The sequence below is a fragment of the Coloeus monedula genome, assembly GCF_965178545.1.
Source record: "Coloeus monedula genome assembly, chromosome: 21".
NCBI classification, from domain to species: Eukaryota; Metazoa; Chordata; class Aves; order Passeriformes; family Corvidae; genus Coloeus; species Coloeus monedula.
In genome coordinates this window covers 4,708,564-4,726,345 of record NC_138801.1, presented here as the reverse complement: position 1 = coordinate 4,726,345, position 17,782 = coordinate 4,708,564, and the positions used below count along the sequence as shown (strand labels likewise).

The 17,782-nt window shown below is 48.6% G+C and overlaps 1 protein-coding gene across 10 annotated transcripts in view; it reads left to right on the top strand.

Moving 5' to 3' along the window:
• The first annotated feature begins 7,857 nt into the window (after positions 1 to 7,857).
• Positions 7,858 to 17,782, top strand: part of PRRC2B (proline rich coiled-coil 2B) — a 46,935-nt gene continuing 37,010 nt past the window's right edge. For 7 of the 10 annotated variants that reach the window (XR_014227018.1, XR_014227019.1, XM_082295326.1 and 4 more), the window contains exon 1: positions 7,858 to 8,042. The gene's annotated coding sequence lies outside the window, so the exon portion shown is untranslated. Of the gene's footprint in view, positions 8,043 to 8,632; positions 8,660 to 17,782 lie in introns of those variants that run through there. The other 3 variants (XM_082295328.1, XM_082295325.1, XM_082295327.1) reach the window with 2 other exon arrangements.

Below are 17,782 nucleotides of genomic sequence, written 5' to 3'. Positions count from 1 at the left end.
AAATTAGACACTGCAATGTGCATGTCTGCAAGATCCTCCAAATTCTCTTTGCCTCTTATGAGGTCCTTGGCTCCATCCTTTTGGGTAGGAGCAGGACACCAGCCTCAGTCACAGTCTTTTTGGGGGTTGCAGAGAGGACCCTGCAGGGAAGCAGGATGGGAGGCCTGTGGTACTAATTTTTCTCTCCATGATGGGATTTGATTACACTGATGAGGAATGGGGCTGTTATGGCTGCTGTGTCCTGGCATAGCTGATCAATCCTGTGTGTCTCTGCCCCCAACCTCCTTGTTTAATTCCTTTAGGACAGCTCTTGTATTTTTGGGGACATTGCAGCTCCAGTCCTCACCCTGCATCTCTGCCGGGTGCAGTGGCTATCAGGATGGGGCTGGGCTGCCCTGCAGATAGAACAAGGCCAGCTTAGCAGTTGTCCCTGTCAATGTAAAAAGCAGGAATGAGGGAGATCCATCTGAGCTGCTCGGCGCCTGTCTTGTGATCCTGAAACCCAAGAGCCCCCCCTGACTCAGCAGGTTATTAATAACCCCCTGGCTGTGCTCCCACCGCAGTGCCTGCCAGCCCTGGCACCGCCTGGCTCTCCTCCGTGGTGAAGTGAGATGCACATCCCAGGCAAGGGCAGGAGCTCCTTCCTGACAGCCCCCACACCCCATCCCCACTCACAGGGCTGGGCATGAGTCTCATGGAGGGATCTGGAGAGACCCAAGGCCTCTGCACCTCCTGCAGCACAGGAGAGGCTCCTGCTAAAGTCAGCCTCATTGCATCCTTGTCCCAGATCCTCTGGTTTTTATATCTAAAATCAATCCTGGTCCAGGCTGCAGGACAAGTGAGTTTGGCCTCCTGGAGTGTGGCATCAGCACTGCCACCTACCCCCTCCCCAGGCTGGGGTACACTGGGTGTCCCCAGGCTGCTGCAAAACCTGGTGGCACTTGGCCCGTGTCTATTTGAACAGGACAGGGTCTGCCAGCCACTGAGCATCCATCTGTCTCAGCTGAACCTTTTCTGTGGTCATGGCCTTTGCCTATGCTCCTCTTCCAGGCTTGTGAGGGCAAAGCAGATGAGCCACAGGTCCCTTGGAGACGAGGTGGGGGGAAAGAATGGCACATTCAACAAAACTGTGGTGATGATGCAATCTGACTTTGGTCTATTCCAAAGGGAGCACCCGGGCTGCAGGCAGCCTCCTGGGGGTCCCTCAGCTCTGGTGGTCCCTGCCAGCCCTGGCGTGCACAGACCAGAGCTGCCCAGGTTTCCTCCTGCCCGGGGAGGGCCGTGGCACACCCACATCCCCACCACATTACACACAACAACCCTAGCCCCAGGGACTCAGCAAAGCTGGGGGTGATTTGGTGTGAGGGTGAGTCCGGCTGTGTTCACCAGGGCTGCTGCTCGCTAGCCAGGTTCATTGGCACTCCTGGGCAGGTTTTAAACAGCAAAGTGGAGGTGCCCACAGCACCAAGAAAAACCCACTCCCACGTGGCGAAGCATCTACTCGACACCTCGGCCGCCTCTGAGCACCAGCGGTGGGTGTGAGCCCAGCGCACCGCGGGGTCTGTCCCCCGACACAGGGAGTTGAGATGCGGGGAAAGGGCTGGCCGCTGCCGGGGGCCACCCTCCGAGCCCTCCGGCCACCGGGACACGCAGCAGCCGGGACTGGGGACAATGGGGAGAGCGGGGCTCGCCCGCCGGCGGCTCCAGGCTGGGTTTGTCGCTCCATCTAGTGGGGACGCGGCGGGATGTCGCCGCCGCCCGGGATCGCGGCCCCGGGAGGGCGGCCCGGAGCAGCCCCCGGGACAGCGATGCCCCGGGCCCTGCGATCCCCCCCGCCGTGTCCCGGGAGCTGCGCCTTGTGCCCCCACTACAAGCAAAAGTCCCGTGGGAAGTCACACCCCGAGCCGTGCGGCCGTTCCCGAAGGGACAGGGACGGAGGGGCAGGAGGAGGGTGGAGCTTTTGGGGCAGAGGTTGTGTTTTCCCTGAGTAGAGGTAATTAGCACCCACTGAAATATTTAGGAATTGTGTTAATAATTAAAGAAGAAGCTGAACTCAAAAGGGACCATGTGTGATCTCCTGAGATGGGACAAATCTAGTCACGAGGAAAAAAACACTCACTAAAGAGTAGAGTTATTTCATGAATTCCCCAAGAAAAAGGAAATGCTGCAGCTCCAGAGGCGTTCCAAACAACGGCCTTGGCTTCGGGGCTCTGGAAGTGCATCCTGCAGCCTGTTAATTGCAGTTTCCATTTCTGTCTCTGCACGTGTGCAGGATTCACACGCTGGCCGGGCTGTGATCATCCCGTCAGTGATCAGAGCCACGCTCGGCAGGGACAGCAAGAGCTGGCTTGTTTACAGCAGGGGCTAAAGCTCTACCAAAATCCACCCATTTTCATCAGCTTCAGCGCATTCAGAAGCAGCTGATAGCTCCCTTTGTCCGGGTGAAGCAAGATATTTTTGAACTGTGAAACAGCAGATGTCTCGCTACACATGGAGGGGAGGAGTCAGATTGCTGTGATGGAAGGTTGGAACCATGACCTCAAATGTGTCCGTGAACTCACATCCTGACCGCAGCTATGGTCATTATGAGGGTTTCAAGGTAGCAAACAAAATTATTTGTTAGTTTAAATTTGGACTGATCTTCAGATTTAGAGTGAAAGAAGTTTGATATATTTATGTTATGAATTGTCATAAGAGTCAGACAGGTTGATCTAACACAGGAATGTTTTGACTTTCTCAGAAATATTGTGTTTTGAGATACAGCTTTCAGGACCCTATGTTAAATAACTGGATCCCCTTATTTGTCTTGGATTTTTTTTCCAACCTCTTTGAAGAAGGGGGCTTTGATAGAGTAAACAGATGTGTTAACTGAAAAAAACCCCAGGTGCTTCTGTAAGTGTTTTCCTGTGTATTTTGGAAGTGAGTGTTGTATTGAAAAAACACCCAGGTCTTTGCCTGACAAAACTTTAGTAGTTGCACCTCCATCTCCCTGTTTTCCCCTCTTTTCTGAATGTGCTGAAAACTCAGCATGTCACCAACCATCTTTGGAGTCTTTTGAAGAACACAAGCTGACACATTTTAAGAAAGGTGTATGATGTTTCTTGATTTTTTTTTTTCTTGAACCTCTTGCTATTTAAGCAACCAAGGTTGTGTAAGGGCTTCCAAGTGGACGTAGCAAGAAAGGCTGGGCTTTAAAAGCTGCCTAAAGAACAGCCTTGGTGTCTTCTGAACAGCACAGGCAGAAAAATCACAGAGCCAGGATGAGCAGAAGCAGTAGACTTGTTTTGCAGTTATGCATAAGGAAAAACTGAAGTCATGGCCAATGAAGTGCCTCCAAAATACTTGCACTATCAGGCAACTGGTATTTGGTTTTTGTTGCAAGCAAAGCTCAGTGCTCAGGCCAGCTGAAAGCAATTCACTTCTCCTTGGAAGAATAGTTTCTTCCTTTTAATCAGCTCTGTTCTAAATGATTTCCATTTTTAGTGCCTTAAATAGTCATTTTGGTTTGTCCTTCAGGCAGCCAGCATTTTCTCATGAAGAATGGAGTGGGTCTGCAGCCTTTTAAAGGACAAACAATAGCCTGGCAAACAAACAGTTCCATGGCATATTGTTTTCATACAGAGCCTGCAACTCCCATGGACTGCAAAGGAGTAAAAACCAACAGCCTCTACCTGATCTGGCAGCTAGAAGAAGCAGTAAATAACACAATTATCACAATTAACTCAGTTTGGAGTAAAGGCCAAGATTCCTGGGTTTTCATACTTTTTCCCCATTCCCAGTATTTCATACTCTATTTCAGTTTAGACTGGCGAGAGACTCCAGCTTCCTCTCTCATCAAAATACCTCTTCATACTTTTTAAAAAGCTTCTCTATTGATATTAGGTCTTAAATAAGAGGGGAAAAAATCTTTTCTATTTGAAACCCAATGTCCCTTTGTTCCACTTGAGGTCTGGCTTTCAAAACATTTCCTTATATTTGGATAACAGAGCCTAATACGTGGGATTACAGAGAGCTGCCAGAGCTACTCATGTCTTCTCTCCCACCTCTCAAATATGACAGCTCAACTCTATTGATGTTCTTGCTGACTGGGTTTTGGGTCCTAAGGCCCTGCTCACTTAGTTGCAGGCTTGAATTTCCCTGTAGCTGTCTCAGATGAGCTAATGAAGTCAGTGCAGGCATGAGGCATTCTTGATCTAGACACAACTGAATTTGAAATCATTTTCATGCTTCAGGGCATAAACAGCTCCTACTTCATGGAATTATAAAGCATATTCTCCCGTGGACAGGTTATTCCACAACTGACCATTGCGTGTTTCTCCTGCAGCAGCTGATGTTGGCTGCTCTGAGACAGAGGGAAAACTGGAAGGACTGTGACCTGACCCACTAAGGTAAATGTGTACTTTGTGGTGCCAAATGGCCTCTGGATGGGGAACAGAGAAGGATCACTTTGCTTTTTCCAAGTGTGTTGTGGAGCTTTGTGAATGACTGCGAGGGCAGTAAGGCCCTGTCCTGTGGTGCAGGCTGCCATTTACAGCTGAACAAAGTGATAGCAAAATGGCACAGGAGCACTGAGCCTGTAAATCACCCTGCTTGGTGCAAGGCAGGGGCAGATTGATGGATTCAGAGCAAATTTTTGTAGAAGCCGTAGAATATAATAGAAATTCTGTTATTTCTAGGAGGCCTTATACCAGAAGACATTTCTGTAGGTGCATGTGCTATACTAGGGCTGTAAGTCCTCTGTAATGGGTATTTTATATTTGGCAGGATTTCTCACTAGTGGAAGGATGAAGCACACAGCAGGATTTCTGCTCTCACTTGTAATTAGTCCTGCAAGGAGGAAGCAGAACATTCCTGAGTTTGACTCTCTTGTCCAGGGGATAATTTGGTAAGGTCTCTGGAACAGGTGAAAAATCAGAGTGGGTGAGCTGTTTTTCCAGAACAGACCCTGCATAGAGCTGTGCACTGAACTTCATCCAGATGAAACCTGTTCTTCAGTCTCTGCCCAAACTTCTTCTCATTGTTGACACTCCTCCCTCACAGTCTGTTGTGGGTCTCATCCTACCAGTTCTCACTTTACACCAGTTGTTTTGGTTTATACACAGGCTGGTGAGAGGTGGTGCAGGTCTTTTGAAGAGCACCAGAAGAAATTCCTCACCTTATACCAAGGTCTGATGGTGTCCCCATAGACCACACGTAGTTGACGAGGATGTAGAGGAGCCACACTCTTCCCTGTGGTGGTAGAGACAAGCTGTGTCCTCTGACTATCCAGATTGTGCCCAACTTTGAACAGTGAGGTGGTAGAAAATCCAGTTCTAATGCAGTCCTGAGCCAGACTTGCAGAATTCCAGAGCTGGCCCTGGCACACTGCTGGGCACAGGTGGAAAAGTCAGGAGCTCGTGGGCACTGCAGTGTACACACCTGGTAATGAATGTACAATTCATTTGTCTTCCATTTGTTTACTTTGGCCTTTTGATCGCCACAACTGTTTGCATTAATTTTTTCTTTAATTGGTGCATCTCTTCCCTTGGCGTTGGATCGTTGCCTTGGAAATGCACAGGAGACCTTCGGAGAACTGCTTATTACAGCAGCAGGTGTGGATAGTGCTGACCTGGACAAGCCTGTGTGAGTCACCTGCTGATGGTGAGGGTTGTAGGTGTCTGAATGAGTCACTGAAAGTGAGGGGACCCCACATTCCTGATCTCCCGAAGGGAAATGTCAATGCCTTTGGGTGGCTTCTTGTGACTGTGCACCTGTAGCTGCTCCCGTGGAGGAGGACAGTGAGGTTTGTATGGGCAGGAAGCAGGTTAGAAGAGCTATTTGTATGTGTGTACTTGTCTGACCAATGGAGAAAGAAAGAATTAAGTGGACTAGACTAATGCCCCAGCTGCCAGCGAGTTGGTGAGAGAAGGAGTTGGGAATGTCGGGAAGGAGGGTGAGCTCCTGTAAGGGGAGAAGTGGAGAGCATTGTCCTACTGTCTCTGGACAGGCAAAACACTTCTGGAAAGATGAGGTGAGATGAGACACCAAAGGGGCAGGAGTGAATACTTTGATATGCAGAAAAGGACATCTGACAACCAGATGATGGTTTTCAGCAGTGCTGGTGCATCTCTTGGTAGCTCAGTGCCTGGCAACTTCAGTAGCAGCGCAGATCAACTGTAGGAACATCCCATATGGCCCAGAAAGCTGTTCATGCATTTCTTCCCTCTGCATTACTCCTGATGACTGTTTGAGATCAGACATATCTCTCATGAGCAGTGATCCGGGTGCCCGGCCTTACGCTGTTCCTGTAACGTGGAGAGAGGTGGGAATTGTTCCTCCTGAGACATTGCCTGCACCAGGGAAACGTGCTGCAAAATTCCTCTAAAGCCACCTTCCCTTCATGGGCAAGGGCATGTGGGGTGACAGCGTATGACTGGTGACCCGTGAATAAGCTAAAGAGTGCATTTGCATGAGACCAGCAATTGCCCAGGTGTTTGTTCAATATATACAAATATACATAAATATGTGTGTGCACCATTTTTCTGAACTGCTGAACAGTCCCTAAGAAATAAATGCACGTGTACCTGCAGTCTGGCCTTCTGTCACCAAATGTCACACTGACAGACACCCGTGTGTGTTACAGGACAGGGAAGGAAAATTAAAGAGAGGCTGCTCTGTCCTTGGGTGCAAGGAGACCACATCTCCAAAGCTATAAAAGATCCACTGGGCAGAGGAACTGCAATTTGCAGTAACTTTTACAACACTATCTTTAGTGCCAATTTCTTGCCAGTGCTGCTGCTCGGGTTGTGTCGACCTGAAGCTCTTTTCATCTGAAGCAGGGACTGTGTTTGCCAGTGAGGCTACTGGAATTTTATGGCTCTGTAGAGTGTTTTGGGAGAGGAGTGACTGCCTTGCTCTACTGCATTCATTTCCATCATCTTTAATGACAGACCAAATTAAAAGATATTTCTGGACTGAAGTCCTTCCAAGGGGTAGCTCCTCCAGGTTGCCTTTGAACCTGCTGCCCATGAAACCAGGGGGGAACAGCAGGCAGCCTTCAGTGGTGTTTTCTGGTCCCTCTCAGGCTGGACAGGAATCCTCGTGGGCCTGTCATCGCCCCATGTCCCTGTCACCGCCCCATGGCTCTGGGGTCATAAAAATGTGAGGGAAAAACTTCTGGTATCCCCTTGGAGACATTGTCCCTGCCACAGGAGGTTTGAGCTGGGATGGTTGTAGCAGTGATGACCCTTGCCTCATAAGAGAGATGCTCCAGTCACCCAATCCTCCTCCATGCCCTTCCCCTGGACCCACTCCAGAAGCTCTGTGTCCCTCTGAGAGAAGCTCATAGAATCACAGATTAGTTGGGGTTGGAAGGGACCTCTGGAGATCAAGGCAGGGTCACCTGGAGCAGGGGACACAGGAATGTGCCCAGGTGGGTTTGGAATGTCTCCAGAGAGGGGGACTCCACGCCCTCCCCGGGCACCTGTTCCAGAGCTCTGCCACCTTCAACCTAAAGAAGTTCTTCCTCATGCTGAGGGGAAACTTCTCGTGTTTTAGTTTATGGCCATTGCTCCTCATTGCACCGCTGAAGAGAGTCTGGCACCATCCTCGGACATGCCGTGGAGATACTTACGTGGATTGATGAGATCCCCTCTCAGCCTCCTCTTCTTCAGACTAACCCGGCCCAGCTCCCGCAATGTCTCCTCATACGAGAGATGCTCCAGCCCCCAAATCGTCTCCGCGCCCTCCGCAGGACCCTCTCCAGCAGCTCCTTGTCCCCCTGAGGGAGCTCCCCCTCAGCGCCGCCCCCGCGGTGCCGGCGGGGCCCTGCAGGGGGCGCTGTGTGGCGGGGCCGGGCCGCCAGCGGGAGGAGGAGGAGGAGGCAGCGAGTGCCCGGATCGGCCGCAGCCGCCGCCGCCGCCCCGCGCAATCCGTCGCCATCCGCCGCGCCCCGCGCCCATTGCCTGTCCGCACCCGGCTCCGCAGGCACCCCCGGCTCCCCGCCACCACCACAGGTGGGTATCGGGGGCCGGCGGCGGCGGCGGCCGCGGATATTTGGGGCGGTGAGTGGGGCCCGGGGGGGAGGAGGAAGGGGAGGGAGAGGGAAGGTGGGACGAGGCAGCGCTAAAATGGAGCCGGAGCCAGCGGCTGCGGCACCCCGCGGCCTCCCGGCTTGGGCGGGTCCCCCGGGCGGCTTGAGGGGAGACTCCCCCCAATGTCGCGCTGCTGTAGCCGCCGGTGTTTATTGTGCGAACCGCCCCCCTTCTCCCTGCGGGAACGGGGCCGCCGCGGGGCCTGGCCGGGCCCATCCCCGGTGGGGCTGGTGGGGCCGCCCGGGCTCGGGGCCCCTTGTCCGGGCTCCGGCCCCCGGGGCCGAGCCGCCCCCGCCCCGCTGCGCTCCCCGGTGGGTGCAGCCGGGGCGGGGGGCTCCCCGCCGCAAAGGCAGGTTGTTTTTCTTCGTCGTCTGGAGTGTGACACAAAGATATTTTTGTCGCGCCGTGTGTGTGTGTGTTGTATGTGTGTGTGTGTCTGTCTCAGCAAAACAAGGGGGGGGGGGGTGGCATCCAGAAGGCTCGGCCGGTTTGTTATTGTGCGGGAGCTACAAAAGGGCCGCTGAGGCCGAAATGCGGCTGGGGCGGGGGAGCGAGGATGGAGTTTATGCGCTGGGCGAGCTCGTTCGGTAGGTTTGGAAAGATGTTTTAGGGTTTGGTTTGTTTTTTTTTTTTTTTTGTTCAAGAAGGAGTTTCTCATCTCTGTGTGGGAGCAGCTGTGCTGCAAGCTGGGGAAACCCTAATGTGGGTCCTGGGACACGTGCTGAGCATCTTCTCTGGGGGGTGGTTTTAGTCGTGTTGGTTGTGAATTTGGAGGGTTTTTTCTTTAAAAAAACCCCCATGATCTCCAAAGTCAAAGCTGCCGTAAGGGGTTTGAATGAGCTGGGAATTGTGGGGTTTGTTAGGAAAGTTGTTTTGTTTGGTTTCTGTCTTCTGAGTGTGCAAAGGGTGAGATATACATTGAGTATCTACTCATCAGATGCTTGTATATTGACGTTACTGGTGTTTGGGGTGAAAAGGTACAGTAAATATTAAACGTTTAGGAATTTAGTAGTTTTGTTTCTCTCTAGGAAGAGGTATAAAGTGTAAGCACCTTGCAGTGCCTACTTCATCTCCAGGGGGGAAGGCATCCCACCCCTTCCAGCACTGAATGCAGGTTTATAATGTAAGTTTTACTTTTGTTGAGCCTTATCTTACAGATTCACTTGAGGCCTTCACTGGAATGGGCTCTTCCATGATGGATAAATAGCTGGTCCCTGTCTTGGAGAGTGCAAGTTTGGAGAATCAGCTCCTGATGAATAGGTTTCTCAGATATAAACTGGCCAGGACAGTACTTTTGTACCTGCCTTTTCCATGTTCACTGGTCACTGGGGTACTGAAACCCCAGTGTTCCAAAGACTACTGCTCTGAGCTAGAGACTGGGGAGTAAAGTCACCTGGAAGAGGTAGGGAGGCTGGGACTATATTCTGAAAGTGGAATTTAAAGAGAGGATGAAAAGTGAAGTTTTCAGGCTGATTTCTGACTGAAAATATGAAACAATTATATGCATTTTTCACTCCAAATGAAGTGTTGGAAACGAGCCTAGGTTTTATCAGAGGCACATCTCTGGTCCATGAGATCTTCGTGGGCTCATCATGGGTGATGCTGCTTCTTTTGGGTCTCTGGCTTAAGACGTTCTTCCTAGTTAGCAGAGTATTTTGGGGTTACAATAAACAACACCTCTCCTGTAATGATTTTCTTGTTAAAATTTAAAAGTTCAGATTTAAAATCATACTCAGAAAAATCACAGATGCTATTTGGAATTGCTGCTTTGTTGTTTCCACAAGCCAGTGTGAGTACATCTGCTGTTAGCTGTATTTTGATTTTTTGCTTAATTTGCTAAGTGCCTTGAATATAAGTTGATTCCTTTTTTTTGTTCATTAGTCTGGTCTGCTTTTCTGCAGGGTTGAGTAAACTAGGTATCACACATCTGAGGATGCTTTCTGCAGTCTTCACTGTTAAGAAAACAAATTTTTACTTGAATTTGACAGATACCTTTCTTAAAGAAAAGAAATTAAACCACGTGTTAAGTATGGATTTCGAAATTTGTCATTATAGACAAATTGGTGCCTTGGTTTTTCTAAATTGGGAGAATTTTTCTTTGGTCTTACAGTGCATTTTCTGGATGAACTCTTGAGCTTTTCTTTCTTTTTTCTGTGTGTGCATGAGAGCTTAAAAGGGCAGCTCAGCCAGCTGGCTGAAACTGGAAAAGTGAGTAAATAGTCCATAAAGATGCTGGAAGGGAAATGCAGGGTTTAAAAGTATTTTTGTTTCAATAAGTGAGTAATATTCCTAAATATTTTTTATTAAAATTATTTCACTTTATAGTGACATCTCAATAAAGCCTTTTAATAAAGCTCTGTGTAAAGCCTGACTTCAAAGGCTGATTTATTTGAACAACCTCCTAAAGGTAGTAGTGGCATTAGAGTATGTTTGTCTGACGCAGCTCCCTGTGGTACCTGAGTGATGGTACAAGACAGACAACCCTCAGTGCCCGTGTGGCCTCCTCGTCCTGCCGGGGTCACACCTGAGGTGTGACTGAGGAAAACAAGGGCCCTGGTGCTGCTGGGCTTTACCTGAGCTGTGCAGTGCAGCCTGGGTGATGATCCAGTACAGAATTACCTGCCTGTTCAAGAGTGCTGCTTGCTCAAGCCTTCATTGTGCTTACCTGAGTAATTGAAAGTATTTAAGGGCAAGCTGGGCTAGGTTTAAGTGCTGTTGACAATAATAGCAAACAAACCTTTTGTATTTTTTTTTTTTTCTTTTATGATGGTAGTCTACAAAGAGATTTTGCTGTAGTGGCATTTCCACTTAAAACTGTGTATTTTCATGTTGAAGGAATAGAAGCAGTATGAGCAGGAGAAACTTAGTAATACAGGATAGTAACTTTAGGAGAGGGAAAGGGTTTATTCCAAGGGCTGGACCTCTCTGGTTCCCTGTTTCTTTTTACGGACATTCCTCATTTATTCTGCAACTTGGCACTGAGCCGTTGTCTCAGTATCAGACCTTGCTCTTCAGCTGATCCTGCCTTGTAAGTGGGTTTTGTTTTTCATGTGTCACTGACTCATTCTCCTAATAGGTCGATAAGTCCACAGCTCGTTATCACTAATTTCTCATTTGGAGCAGAAGAAATACAACGGTGGTTCTGTCAGGTATCAGACAATGAGGTGAGAGCACAGAGAGCAGGTAAAGGCTGGGGAGCTGCAGCTCTCTCCATCACAGAACAGCCTTTTCTAAGTTCTGAAATTGACTTCCTTACCAAAGGGAAGCGCCCTCTGAGGGTGGGTTTTGCACACATCTGGGTTGGTTGAAAAGTTTTTCCTTCCCCTACAAGGCTAAAATGGGGCTAAAGCAGGACATTGCATTATATTCAGCCTCACTGAAACATAGCTTGAGCTCATGTTCTGTTAGTAACTTGTACTAGAATTCAGGATGTTCCCTGCATGCACATGTAGTTCTTGTGCAAAACTAACAAAGCAACTGGAGCTTATGAGCTGTTTATTTCAGAGCAAAGCTGTTCAGATACATATAACTGTTAAATCCTGATCTGTTTTTTTTGTCTGGGAGCATTTGGACATTAACTGAAGTGGACTGGAGGCCGCTTTAGTTGTTCTGTAATTCCCTGTGGCATTGGTTGGTTGTGAAGCTGCTTGACCTGCCGTGCTGTGGGGTGTGTGGGGACAGAAGTTGTTAAAAGGTGTATATGCAGTTCTGCAGGGGGTTATTGAACTTGTGGCCAAAATCCAATGTCTGTGTTTTGATTCCAACACTTAGATTTTCAGGAAAGTGTTGGTAGGCTGGAAGGGGTGGAAAGGTAAGAAGGGGGTGGAAGGGGGGGATGTCAGCTCACTGTTACATCTTTAAGAGACTACAGGTATTAGTTTGTGGGGAACCGAAGAAAAGTCATACCTTGGGTGAAAGGGAAGAGGTAATGACCAGGTTTGAAATGTGCAGCTGAGCCGGGCTTAAGTGTGAAGAAATACGGAAAAATAACCGGGAAGAAAGTGAGGACTTGCTAACAACCCTCTAGGATCTGGCCAAGAGCCACCACTATGGTGAACCATAGTATTTCAGATGTCTGCCAGGCTTCAGTCAGCTGTTGGGAGCATCCTCAATAGCCTTCTAATTTCAGGTGGGTGGCACTTAAGAGGAGTGAACTACCTGGTATTTGCACAGTTAGCACCCTTATGGAAGAGATTTGGTGGAGGAATCCTTCCCAGGTAGCCACTGAGACATTTAGATGGGAATTGTAGTGATGGTGCTCCAAGGAGTGAATAGAGACAGATTTGAAGAGCTTGCACTGGGACTTTGCCTCCCCCAGTCACTTATTGTGTGGGAATATGGTGATTTTTTTGGAAGAGTTCTGCTGCGGGGTGAGTTCTTCAGCTCTTCCTACCTGTATGTGGGCCGGGAGGCTGCATAAAAGCCTCAAGTGATCTTGTTCAGAGTTGGGAGTGGGCTGTGAAGCAGGCAGGGGAGTAGGGACATGTTCAAGAGGTGCTGCTTCTTTGGCTACAATAATAACTATGGTTTTATCTTTTATTGAAATAACCAAGCTTCAGGAACCGTCATTCAGAAGCAGATTCATGAGAGCTTGAGTGTTATTATGGTGTTAAGTGTTCTGCATCTGAGCTAAGTGTTGCCTCTAATGATGCCTGTGATCCTATTGCAGTGAAAGCCGTGTTTGGGGTGGTTCATTTAGGAGATGTTTGCAGCATTCCCCATCCCAGCATGCAAGGACCTGCTCCTCCCAGAACTCCTCTGGAGCAGGACTTCATGCTGCTGCTGGCCCCACAGCTTCAGGCAGGCAGTGTGATTCAGAGGGTGGTTTTGAGCCCCAGAAAGTGGGAGATGCAGGCTCTATTTCTTGCTCTGCCGCTTAGCATAGCTGCCGAGTTCTGCGGTGTCATTTTCCTATCTGGAAAATAGAAGTGATGACGCGTACACACCTTGTCAGTTATGCATTGCAAATATCTGTGTAAATTAAAGCATCTGTGAAATGTTTTCACTTCCTGTCTGGCTCGGTGTAGTCCACATGTCCTGGGCATAGTCCGAGTTGCTTAGCTCTCCAGAAAAGCTGAAGCTTCCTAAAGAGTCTAAAGCCTCTTTCATCAGAATACTGAATCACAAGGCATGTGAGATGCTTTCTTACCACTTTGTACCTCTGTCCCTTTCCCATCACATTCCTGTTAACTCATTTGTAGTGCAAATGGCTCCCATGAATAGGCTTCCTGTAAGGAGAATTGCTGTGCAATGCTGCATTGTCCTAGTGCTGTTCAGATTGGGGAATCTAGAGGAAGACTTGCTTGGAAGCTTCAGCCTCTGCAGTGTTTATGAGCTGCAGGCCTGTCTGGACTGCTTGTCATCTTATTAATGGCTTGAACCAGCTGCATCAGTCTTGATGGCTGTGGGAATTGGGAGAAGTGATAGAGAAAGAGGAATTAAGCTCTTGCCAGGGCAGCTTTGTACCCTGCAGCGTGTACCTGCCAGGGGAGCTCCCAGCAGTGCCTTGGGGAGGAACAAGGCCAGAGGGATCTGCTCAGCAGGGGTGTAAAGGATCCTCTCCCTTGTGCAGTGAGGGACTGGCATTTGCTGCCTGCTGATCAGTAGCATTGGGCATATTTATCTCTTCATAAAGAAAACCTTCTGTGCATAACCTGAGTGGGAACTGAGGCCCTGAAGTCGGCAGACAACCTGAGAGAGTGGAGAGGTGTTACCAAAGTCCAGATTTTGTTGTGAGGCTCATCAGGCACAAGGTAAACATCCACATCCCCACTCCAGTGTGATCCTTCCTGAGACTGCAGAGAAAACAGTGCAGCTTACTCAACAGCTGATGGCATTTATGTGGAGAGAGCTGTATCTGTTCCTGAAAAAAGGGCTGGTAACCCAAAGGACTGCCAGCTTTGCTCTGATTTCATCTCTTGGAGCTGTGACATCTTTGATTTTCTCTCTGCTTGTTCGCTATAAAATTTATGTTCACTGCTGAGAGATGGAATAAATTGCTGAGCTTGGGACCTGGTGAAGGATTATGAAATGTTTGACAGAGGAGCATTCTCCAGTGGCCAGTGGTGGCCTTGGATGGGTAGTGCTCTCTCCAAGATAAGCTACACCTAATGATTTGGAGCCTTATGCTTGGGTTCTGCTGCTGGCAGCACAGGTGTTTCACCTATGCTACTCTGGCTGTGTCTCACCTGGTTATATGGGTATCATGGCTCTGATGACTTTTAAAAGTCTGTGTAGGCAAAAGTATCAGGACTAAGGGACTTTCACAACCTTAACATGCAGTGGTGTTTATTATTAGTGATGGAAGAGTCTTTGCTTTCACCTGTCAGACCTAAGGTGTGGTGCAGTGACTGAGAACAGTTTGTGCTTGTGTGGGTGCATCCTGGCCTTGTGGGCTCCTCGGGAGCAGTAGGCATGATTGGGTCCACTTTCTGTGCCAGTGGACAGTCTTTTCCACTGGAAGGGAGTGTTCCGGACATGGCAGGTGCTGCTGCAGTGCGTTTCTTCCTTGTTTGATTCTTCTTTGCAAATTGCTTCTTTGTGATGAAGAGCTGCATTTTCTCTGAGGGTCTCGGCATGCAGGTTTGGGTGGCTGAGTCAGGGACCTGAGCTCTGGGACTTCTTGCTCTCTACAGTCTTAGTTGAGCAAACTGTTCCTCTGCCTTGGACTGATAGTGCCAAGCCCTGTTACCCATCAAGAGATCCCCACCAGCTACTCACAGTCTGTTATTGTTGCTCAGATACCTAAATGCCCATTTACCTTACAGTTGCCAGGAGCTTTCTGAACAAGTTTTGCCAACAGAGCGTTGTGCCAGGTATTTCTTTTGTATTTGGATTTAAATTGCTTGCTTATGATCAGCCTCCTTGTTTTGGTGTTGAGGGAACGGGATGTTGCATCTCTGTGTTCCCCCTGGACACTGAGATCTCAGAGGAGCCTGAGCAGGGCAGAGTGGAAGGCAGAATCATATTGGAGGCTGAGGGTTGTGTTTTTCAACTCTGACCCTTGGTTGTAGGGGAGCCAGAGTGAAAGTACAACTCTGAAGGGTAAGGATTTGCACTTGAATATGAGCCTTGTTGGCAGGCCGCTCATGGAGATCATGAGGTCACTTCCCTTTTCTCTTGTACCAGAGGGGTCGGAATCTGGATCTGTTGAGGCCACAGGTGATCCTTGCTGAACTGAGTGGCTTTGTCCTTCCTGGGTTTGGCCTCTGAAATGTGTAACAGCAAAGAAATAGACTCTTTTACTTCAATTCGTGCTGATCCTTGTCTCCTTTAACATCCTCATGGCCTAGATGAGAGGGTAAGGAGTGTAATGTTGGTAGCTGGTGCCTCCAGGTTGTTCCACATGAGATAACCTTCCTGCTTCCCTGCAGGGTATGAAAGCCCTGCAGCACTTCCTCTTGGGTTAGAGGTAAGGTTATACCTTCCTGACCGGCTGGCATCAGTGGATCAGTTCCTTCTCTACAGCATGATGGGGCAGATGGGTGAAACTGGCTGTTTCTCTGGTGGACTGTTGTAAACAGACACTCCTTTCAAGGAAAGAATTAACTGCACACCTTGGGTTTTCTGTTGCTTGAAGAAGAGGGGGAGTTTCATGAGCACAGGATCTCGTAAGTACTTTTTGTGGGCTGTGGACCAGCCTTCTGATTGGTTTTTTTTTGCTGTGTGCCGTAGTCTTGCATACTCAGGATGAACTATTTCTTTGTCTGCATCCTCAATTACTGGAGGTCAGGGCTCCTTTCCAGGGTGTGGTATTGTCTGTCCAGCCCGCACAGAAAGGACCACTCGTTAATGTTTTTGTGTAAATACAATTGAGCTATTCTCTAGACTCCAGTCTGCTTTATCTGTTTTACAGTAAGTTACAATTCCAGCCTCTCTGGCTGCCTTTGCCTTGCTTGCCTTCCCAGCACTGGAAAAGTTGTTTAGCATAGAGGTGAAGCTTCTGTATTTTAAGACCAAACCTGACACTGTGAAGACCTGGTTTCTCTACAATGTGCAGTGATTCACTGGCAGTAGTTGTGATTCCCAACCTGTTGGTACATTTAGAAGAGGGAACAGCAGGTGAGCTTGGTGAAGGCAGAACTGAGGAAACGAGGTCACGTCATCTTACAGGACATGCCCTTTCTGTCCCCCCTCCCTGTCGTCATGTTTTACCTCTGTCTGTAGAAGTCCACAATGTGTAATTAATGATAAATCCACTGTCCAGAAGACTCCGCCTCTCCTCTTTATAGTCCTGCTCCAAGTTTCAAATCCCAGGAGGTCTGACTTAGAGATCTGAGGATGGGACTGGACTGCAGGCAAGTCCTCTGGCAGGCAACTTCCAACAGTATTGCTTGGCTAACAGCATACTTCTGCAATAAATCATGGGAGATGTGATCCTCCCATTCCCTGAGCCAAGGTTCATGGGAGATGGTGAGAAACTGTAATTGTGCAGGATTAAAAGAGCTGGTACCACCAAATACGGCTATTGAGCTAAGCAAGGAGGGTCCCTCTTGTGAATCAGGCGCTCGGCGATGGGGTGTCTTATCTCTTCTCTGCACTGCAGACTCCTGACTTGCTTTTCCCTGTCTGGCAGGATTCGGTGCCATTTTCTGGCACTACATCCAGATCTTGGCAGGGCCTTTTTCAGGTGTACCAGCAAATCTTGGCATCTCCCTCTGGAAATAATGCAGTAGAATGACAGCGAGAGGGTTTTTTGTGGCTTAGACTCTTGCTACAGCCTCTGCTTGCTGCACAAGTCTTCTGTATTGATCCCATTGACTTTGTACTTGGATGCTGATATTCTCCTGTTGCTCCCTGCCTACTAAGCAATGTGTGCTGGGAACTGAATGCTGATCTGGTCCCTTCCTTGCTAGGCTCATGATCACTGCATGGCCCAAACAGGGCTTCTGCAGGATATAAGGGCATCTGACAGCAAGTCTCTGGGCAGACAATACCAGTGTCTCACCAAAGCCCTTCCAAGTGGTGTCTTTCATCGCTGAGGCAGGTGGTGAATGTTTCACAGATAGCTGGTTCTTGGTGGGACATGGTCCAGGAAAAGTAGTGGTATCTCTGTGTTGACAGATAAATGTTTAGTTGTGGAAGTACCAGTAAAATTGACCTGTGTATATTTAAAGAAGAGTGAACGTTATTAATCTCCTGTAAAACTATGCTGTGTTTTTTAAAAGGTTTTGCATTGCTGGTGACATTAGGAACTGCAGTATATTTCAGTTTAACATGACTCCAGACACTTTTCTCTTCTGAAAGTACTGTTTAGCCTTTCCAACCTGTGAGTTTCTGAACAATTTGCATAAAGTTACACGTCAGAAATCTTCCTGCTTGTGGAGAAAAGCCTTTTCACTGTTAATCTCCATCCTGTTGCTTTGTTTTGTGTTGGTGACTGTTGCTGTGAAGTGAGCAAGGAGTGAAGGTCTGCAGTAGTCAGGACTGTGCTTGGTGTAGAGCTCAGTGGTGTGTGAGTAGCTGAAGTGATTCCTTCTAGTATGTGTGTTACCTTTCATAAATCTGTTTGCCCTGCTCAGCTAAGGCTGGCTGACTTCCAGGTACTCAAGCTCCATTGAAGTCTTGTGAATAAAACACCAGCAGCCCAGCCTCCTGCATACATAGATTTGCAAAGAGCTTTGCAGACAATCCTGTTTGTCAGGAGTTCCTCCATTTGACTGTGTTTTCCGCTCAGGAGTTTCCAGTTGTTACCAGTGCCAGGAACTCGA